Here is an 8,496-nt window from a genome sequence, read left to right on the forward strand (position 1 = left end):
TGGGTGGTGAATCACTCACTCCCTAGTGACCAAGTACCCTCCACCCCATCTGGTCCCTGCAGCACGCTCCGGTGGCCCCTCCCTGCACAGGTGAAGCAGGGAGAGGCAGGGGAGTGGGGGCTGCTCCGGAGGGGGCCAGTCCCACTTCCTGTCTGCTCACTGCCGCCTATTCCTCCCCTCCCCGGTGTGTGAGCCGCCACCCTGAGGGCCTCTCCTACAGTGCATCAATCTTTTCTACCACGGCAGTCTGTAAGTCCACACCGCACCGAAATCAACCTTTCCTGCTGTGAGCTGCTTCTGGTCAGGTATTTGATCACCACCAAAAGGCAGCCATGGGGTTCGGGGGTACAAACTCTCCCGATAGCTTAGTAACTACAGCTACAGTGGACCAATTAGCCTGGTGTCAATCAGACCTGAGCTCCGCAACAGCCTATGCTGAAAGGTCAGGAGCTGTCAACTACGGACTCTGTGAGGGACCCTCTAGCCTCGCAGCCAGGGGAGCTGGGAAGACTGTCTGGTACAGGGAGAGAAACTGAGGGAAGGAGTCCTTGAAGTCACACACACACACACACACACACACACACACACACACACACACACACACTCCTAGATGGCTGTTCCTGGAGGCCTGAAAGATATTGGTGCTTCCTCAGCAGGGACCGCTTGTCCAAACTGAGCAGCACTAAGAACACAGCCCAAAACTCCTCCTCCAAGACGGTCAGCATTTGTTCCAAAGTACCCACTGTAGAGCACTGGTAGAGGGTGCCCCCAAAACAGACACGCCAAGCTCATTGGCCCTGCCACAGGGAGAAAGTGGGGCCAAGAAGGATGCCAGATCCCCTACCAACTGAAGGTCTTCGGCAATGGCCATTTCATGGATCCTCAGATGGCATTAGGTCTTCAGAGGAGGCAGGCTCTAAGGCAGCTTCAGCCACAGCCCCATGTTCCTCTGGCCATGGCTGGAGCTTCATTGTCAGACCAGACTCAGCCTCCTGTAACCTTTCCACAGCCCATTATCCCAAAATAAATCCAGGGATTGAGGGGGAAGTTCACAGCCACATGGTGCCAGGAGGAGCCTCTGCCAGCCAGCAGAGGCCAGGCAGCACTTGGCAGCCTCTCCGTTTACTCAAAGGAGACAGCACAGCCCGTCCACCACTCCCACCATCGAGGCAACTGTCCATCGGAGGCTGCTTTGTGTCGTCTCCACCGTCTCTGCACACCTGGGCTCCACACACAGACCTGGGGGTGATGTGCCTAGCAGGTGACCGTTGACGAAGCGACAGTCCCGTGGCCAGTCTCCTGGATGTCTTGGTTCGGATTCTGCACAGGCTGAAGCAGGAAAGGCAGTAACTAGAGATCAGGGAACACAGCCCTCAGAGCCTGCAAACTTCCCGAAGACTTCATAGGAGAAGGTAGAGTTGCTGCCGCCTTAGCAAGGATCCAGTGCAGGGTCATGTTGGGGCAGTGACCACCCCCACCCCCTATCCCCCACCCCACACTGGGGTACAAAGGCACGAAGCCCTGAGTAGCAAGGCTGCCTGTGCTGAAGGTTCCCCTCCCATATTCTGTGCAGACCCCTGCAGCTTGGCACCTGGTGGAGAGGGGCGTTGTATTAGTTCCTCCACAGACTCACAAGAGGTACTCTGCAACTGTGCAGCAGTTACCTCCGCCACCCGGGGAACCTGCTGGAACTCCTAGAGCCTTGGGTTTGGCTGCCTCTGCCCAGGGTTGGACATCCTGTCCCCCACTTGGCTCACTGGTATTGTGCCTCGACTGAGCCCAGAAAGGCCTCACTGGGACGTGGTACTGGCCCAGTGTTACTCCTTGCCTTGACCAGCTGGAACCCTTGTCCCTTGGTGGGTTGTCAATGGCACGAAGCCACCAGCGACTCGGGTCAGTACATCAGGTAACATGACTTCGGGCCTGAATTGGGGGAGGACATAGACATGTTTTCTCAACAAATATCTGAGACAAAAGAATGAGTCTCCTCACCCCCAGTCCACCGCCCCAGAGCCTCACAGAGGGTCAGCCCCTTGCTAGGAAACCTCATGAGCTACCTGACACCCAGCCCAGAGTGCCCACCAAGCCACACTCAAGCAGCAGGAGAACAAAGGCCACATGGGGTGAGAACACATGGGAACCTCAGCAAAACCACAAAAGGAACCGTCACCAATACTTAGGCATTGTTACGTCGAGGCTGGCATAATCAAAGACAGCCTCTTGTGTTGGATAGTTCTGTTTTGTTTTTAATTCTGATTTTAAAAGTGAAGGCACCAAAAAAATGTGTTTTATTTACACAACAGAATAGTATGTAGTCACAAGAGCACTGGGGCGCAGGTAATATAGCATGAATCACCCATAAGAGACGGAACCCACATACATGTGGGTCTGTGGTTGTGAAATAGCCTGGTGGTTGGCAGGGGGTGGAGTCGATGGGACTCGGGGGTGACTGTTGATGAATGGAGGGTTTCTTTCTGGCATGATAAAAATGTCCTGACATGGGATTGTGGTGTCAGCGACAGAGTTCTGTGAATAATCTGCAAGCAACCATATGGGACACCATCACATCCCGTCACGTGATTACACCTTCACAAAAATACAATGAAACTAATGGGAGACACAAAAAACAGAGTACCCTGGCTTCTCCACCACGCTGCACACATGACCTCTACCCAGCATCACCACTACGCGATGATCTCTTCTGGGACGAAGGCCCCTGGGATTTGGACGAGTGCCCAGTGTTACAATCAAATGTTCTGGGGGACCTGGTTTACTCCACTTCCTGGCTTGCTCACACGCTCCCCTTTGAGGGCTTCTCCCAGAGAAACAGCTCATTCCAGTGGAGCTGAGAGACTTCCAGAAGGCCCTGCCAACTTGGTCAGCAGCTCAGCGGTTTGTATCCCGTTGGCCTGGAAACAGTGCAAGTTTATCTATTTTGTAACAAAACCCCAACTCAATGAAATGTGTTTTCACTCAGCTCCTCTCAGGGGTTTTGCCGTTTGCTGTCTATAGGAGACGGAGAACTGCCAGTAGGAGCTGGCCCTGAGGACAAGCTGATTTCTCAACCCGAGTAAGCCGGCTTTGTGTTCCAGGGTGCACACGTCTATCCAAGCCCTGATGACGGCAGAGCCCTGGGCTTAGGTCCCAAATGTCCACCTCCGTGATGGGAAAGTAAGCAGCATCTCCTCGTTGCTTGGAAACCTAGAACAGACCTAAAGGTAAATGGCCTGATAGCCTGGTAAGCACAGACCCTGGGACATGAAGAAAGAAAGTAAGTATGGAAGTAGAAAACGAAGGCTTGGTTCTCCCCAAAGCTCAGGCAGTTCCCTGGGCTGTTTGTAGCAGGAATCTTAACAGTTCTTATTAATAAAATCAAACCTGAGGCCAGGTACTGGGGTCAATGCTGGTAGATCAGAGAGACAGAACAAGCCACAGCTATCTCACCTTGCCAATTCCTCAGCTGGTCCTGTTTCCTCAGACTGGAAGCCTCTGAGTCCTCATCCAGAATGAATCTCAGCTGAACTGTGTTGCTCCAAAGCCTGAAAGCTTAACCAGCCAAATTGTTCTAGTTTCTGGTCCTCATGCCTTATATATCTTTCTGCCTCACTCCCTGGGATTAAAGGCTGGCTTTCTGGGATTAAAGGCGTGTGTCACCATGCCTAGCTGTTTCCAATGTGGCCTTGAACTCACAGAGATCCAGAGGGATTTCTACCTCTGAAATGCTAGGATTAAAGGTGTGAGTGCCACCATTTTCCAGCCTTTGTATCTAGTGGCTGTTCTGTCTCTGACCCCAGATAAGTTTATTAGGGTGCACAATATTTTGGGGAACACAATACCACCACAGCTGTTCTCAAGGCATCCATGCTGCCCTCCAAGCAAGATACGAGACAAAACCACTTCCCAGGACAGCAGGCACCCTGCCAGAAAGCCCCAGCTCTCTTTGGACCATTTGTATCTGCAAAAGCCTTTATGTGTTGGGTCCTATCTGACCTATGCACTCACTCCAAAAGAGGGCTTTAGATCCCCTGGAACTGGAGTTAGAAGGAGCTGGGAACCACTTGATACAGGTTCTGGAAACTGAATCCGGGTCCTCTGTTAAGAGCAGCAAGTGCTTAACCACTGAGACATCTCTCAAGACCTATCTTGCTTAGTATTTTTTAAATGGCATGATTTCAGAAGCGTAAGACATAGTATGCTTTCCAGGAGTTAAGGATGGAGGAAATATGGAGGGAGGGAAGAGGATGTGGTGTCACTCAGGGTTGGCAGATATGTGGACCCGCACAGGAAAAAGAACTGAGTACAGACTACAGGCGCTCACAGTGTGGCCCGTTTGTATAGCCCATGTACAATACTGCCCATGTACTGTAGTTTTCCAAAATCTCCCCCTTGGGAGAAACTTGGCACAGAATCTGTTCTTATTATTCCTACAACTGCACATGAATCTAACTATGTAATAGCCTTATGTGTTTTTAAGTCTACTTGTTTTGAAAATAATTATGTTATGCCTTTAACCTACATCGCTGTGGTGGTGAGGAATACAAGTTACAAATGCTGTGTCTTAAGGCATCAGTTAGTCCCATTCAAGATACAGAGCAAAGTTAAAAGGAGCCGTCAAAGAGACTGATTAAAGTCAAGAGCCAAACATCATTGTGATGGGTTAGATAGGGGCTAAGTGAAGAGAATAAACTGAGACATATTTATTAAATCAGTACTGGGGACTCTGATCCTTGGGTGAAAATTAAAATAGATTCAAAGCTATCTACTGTGGGCTTATAAATCTCCACTTTATAATAAATACTCTGTCACATTATTCAGTTAATTTTGCCATTATCTCTAGAAGTATTATAATGTGGGGTGTGGGCTAAAGAAAAAATAGTTACATTACATTTAAAACTCACACAAATGTCATTGGTAAACTACATCTCAAATATATCCTTTTCCACTGTGTGCCTGAGCACTCGTAACGTAAAATCTGAACTATCCTGGTCTACCAGGCTGTTCCCATGAGCCTCCCCTGACAGCTCCATCTAAACTTTCAGGTCCCAGGCCCAGCACGACACCACCCCTTACCAGACCTCATCTTCTCATTGTTCATTATGCGGCAAGCAGCATCTGACCTACCTTCCTTTTCCAGGTTACATGCTTCTTGAGGATAAGGCCCGGGGGAGCACAAGAAAGCATGTTGCCACAAGATACCTGGAAAACAACAGGGATTTAACAAGTATCTGTTCATCGAGTCAATGGCTTTTCCTATTCTGCAGCCTCCTCTACTTCAAACGTCTTGGGTAGGGATGAAAACCCAGTGTCTGGCTTCCAGTTTTTGTTATTGTTGTTGCATAGACACCGTAACCTCAAATGCACTGGAACTGAGGCAGCAGAGTGGGACCTGAGTCCCCGGGCTACCAGGCTTTTATTTTCACACACCGGAAAAGGAAGTATAGAAAGGATGCTGGGATGAAGCAAGACTCACACATGGCCTTGCCACTGGCGTTGACAGCCCAGGAGTGTAAAAGTCCATCCACACACAAGGACCCCACTAGCTAGGAAATGGCCACTGATGGTATGTGATGCTACAAAACACCACATCTGGCCCTAGAGTAGAGGGCAAGAGACGGAAGAAGGAACAGTCTCTCTTGGAGAAGGAACTTTGGAGGAGGCTCATCCATTCACTGGGTCATGTGGCCACTATCCTCTCCTTGTCTGCCACATACAAACGCAGGCAAGACTTTTTGGTTTAAAATGTGACATGCAACAAATAAGACATACTCTATTGTATTGCAGGATATGGATTCGGCTCGCTGACATCTACTTTGTCCATTATCTTGAAGCTCCGCTCCAACATTTACACCACTCTTTGCAAATTCTTAATGCTAGTCACAGAACACACACGCAAGGCTTGTGCAGTTTGAAAACCTGAAAAACAACTGTGAAACATTCTGGCACCTAAGGCTCGGGGGACATTGTGGACAGAAAGACTGGAAGAGGATGGATGAGTTTGCTGTGAGATTGTCTCTCTTAGTAACATCACAAGTTAAAGTCTCACCAACATGGCTACCCAACTGTGAGCTGAACAACGGTGACATCAATGGATATGCCCAAGTGGCCAGGGGAAAGTCCATGAAGTCTCAACCCTACACAAAGAACTACAGGCAACTGAGGCAAGCTGGGAGCAGAAGATGTGGCCTTCCCCAGGGAAGAGCACATCCATTGGTTATTCAGTGCCAAATGGTCAGCCCTGAGATCGTACATACAAGTAACATTTTATGGACTGAACAGGTTATATTTGGAATATATATGCATATGCACATGCATATATGCATGCAATGACAGTTACTGAAAAAAGATGTCATGAATTTGATGGAGAACAGGGAGGAGCATATGAGGGGTGGTTGGAGGGAGAAAGGGAAGGGATAAATGTAATTAAATCATAATCTTAATAAAAATAATAGAAAAAACTGGAGAAACAGCTTTAATTTGGACAACATCGTTGGTAGTGTCTCTGGGATAGTATTAGGAAAGAGGTCTGTCTTAATTATGCTCCTATTACTGCAATGAAACACCATGACCAAAAAAAAGTTGGAGAGAAAAGTGTTTATTTGGCTTGCATTTCAGCATTGCTGTTCATCACTGAAGGAAGTTAGGACAGGAACTCAAACAGGGCAGGAACCTGGAGGCAGGAGCTGATGCAGAGACCATGGAGAAGAGTTGTTACTGGCTTGCTTCCCATGGCTTGTTCAGCCTGCTTTCTTATAGAACCCAGGATCAACAGCCCAGGGCTGGCACCACCCACCATGGACTGGGCCCTCCCCCATGGATCACTAAATGAGAGAATACCTTACAGCTGGATCTCATGGAGGCATTTCCTCAACTGAGGCTCCTTCCTCCAATGACTCTAGCTTGTGTCAAGTTGACACACAAAACCAACCAGTACAGGGTCTTTCGGGATCCCACATGACATCATTACATCCTCCACCAAACTTAGCTCACCAAGTCAGAATTATTTCATCAAGTTACAGACATCCAGTGCTGGTGGCTGGTAAGTCTCATGTTCTACATTCAGGAACAGCCCAGGTTACATAACTGGTAAGTCTCAGACTCTAAGCCTTGGGCTCCTTGCAGAACACCACCTGGGGTGCAGCATGAAGCCTGCTGAAGAACAATGTGCCCTGGCCCCTCCCAATGCTGTGGAAAACAAGACCCCAGGTTCCTGAGGGCTAGCCACCTCTGTGGCACACTGTGGCATTCAGAAGTAGCCACTTCCCGTGGAATCCCTGTGAAGGCACAGGAAAAGATGAAGACAGAAAAGTGCAGGACCCTGTCAATCAACCCTGGACCTGGGAGTTGCATCAAGAACCATCAAGACAGAATGAGAAAGAAGCTGCCGTGAAGCTACCTCGAAGCTACCAAGACCTGTAGCAATGAGCAGGGCTCAGGGAAGCCCTCATGACCTGTGCCAGCTCTGTGAAACCGTGTGTATCCTGGGGACCCATCACCTGCCTCTCACACAGCCACTGCCTGCTTTTGAAGAAACCAGAAGGGATGAACAAGACGGAATCCAGAGCCAGTAAACAGAAGTCTGGATCATCCCAATGTCACCTGCTGGGGACTGTCATATGTCTCAGTGTGACTGTAACTTGTGTCTTCACATCCCCATCGCTGTTAGCCTTATGTGAACATCACCATCCTGATCCAGCTTACTGCAGCCATCCTGGCTCCCAGGGCTGGAGGCTGGAAGTAGTGCTGTGGTAGAGCAGAGCTTGTTCAGTGTGATGTCAGTAGGGGGTAGATTCAAACGCCAGCAGTGGAGAGAGGGGGAGATTCCAGAGCGATCTTGCTCCATGATCCAGATCCATGCCACCTGCCCAGCCCTGAGCTTTTTATAGCTGCCAGTTTTAGCATCTCATCCTCTGCTCCTACCATCTCCAACTCCAAGGCCCTTCCTTAAGGGCCATTCCCAGTGCCTCTGTCTTCCATACCTCTATGTTGCTGAGTCCCTGAGGTCCTTGTTGACCTCACAATGAGCTTCTGATACCCCCTCCCAGCCTCATCCTCTCCAGTGTAACAGGTCAACTAAATCTGACACCATTGAGCAAATTTGTAAGTCTATTTGTGAGGTTACAAATAGACTTAACTGATGGAGTGTGTGTGGAACATGAAGATGCCCTGGGCTCTATCCCCAGTACTGCAGAAACCAGGTCTGGTGGTTCCTGGCTGTAATGTCAGCTCACAGGAGGATCAGGAGTTCAAGGTCATCATCAGCTACATACTGAGTTCTAGAACATTCAGAGACATATGATATGTGGAGACTGGATCTCAGAGAAAGCAAGGAAGAGCAATTTTCTGAATAATGGGTTTTTTCTTGTCTTTCTTTTTTAAATGTTTTGTTTCTTTGCAATTTGTTGTGTGTGTACAAGCACACTCATGTTTAAGTGTGTGTGTGTGTGTGTGTGTGTGTGTGTGTGTGTGGACATGCACTGCTTGTGAGCATATGCCAGA

This window comes from Peromyscus eremicus, chromosome 17 (assembly GCF_949786415.1).
Source record: "Peromyscus eremicus chromosome 17, PerEre_H2_v1, whole genome shotgun sequence".
Classification (NCBI taxonomy): Eukaryota; Metazoa; Chordata; class Mammalia; order Rodentia; family Cricetidae; genus Peromyscus; species Peromyscus eremicus.